The following is a 468-nucleotide window of genomic DNA, read 5'->3' on the forward strand; positions in this document are numbered from 1 at the left end:
CACACACACGCCCCGAGTGTGAGGTTCACATCCTCCACATTTATTTTAAGTTCCTACCGCATCAGAGAGAAATTAAGTAGCACGCTGATCTTCTCAAGGAGCCTTCACTAGATCCTTCTATTCTGAATAACTTCCTTCTCATTTCTGTTTTACCGTTTATTTCAAAGGTTTTAGAAAAAATTGTGTTTGACCAACTGCAGTTCTTTCTAAATCTTAATTGTATTACTGAAATTTTTCAATCTGGTTTTAAATCTGCTCATAGTACTGAAACGACCCTTCTCAGAGTGTTAAACGATGTCCTTTTAGCTACCTACTCTGTGGTCCTGGTTCTCTTAGATTTATCAGCAGCATTTGACACTGTGGACCACTCTATTTTGATATCTAGATTAGAGTCAGACGTGGTCCTAAAATGTACGATCCTTAAGTGGTTTCAGTCATTTTTATCTGACAGAATTTTTTTTGTCAAAC

The sequence above is a fragment of the Sinocyclocheilus anshuiensis genome, unplaced genomic scaffold (assembly GCF_001515605.1).
Source record: "Sinocyclocheilus anshuiensis isolate Anshui unplaced genomic scaffold, SAMN03320099.WGS_v1.1 scaffold1689, whole genome shotgun sequence".
Taxonomy (NCBI): Eukaryota; Metazoa; Chordata; class Actinopteri; order Cypriniformes; family Cyprinidae; genus Sinocyclocheilus; species Sinocyclocheilus anshuiensis.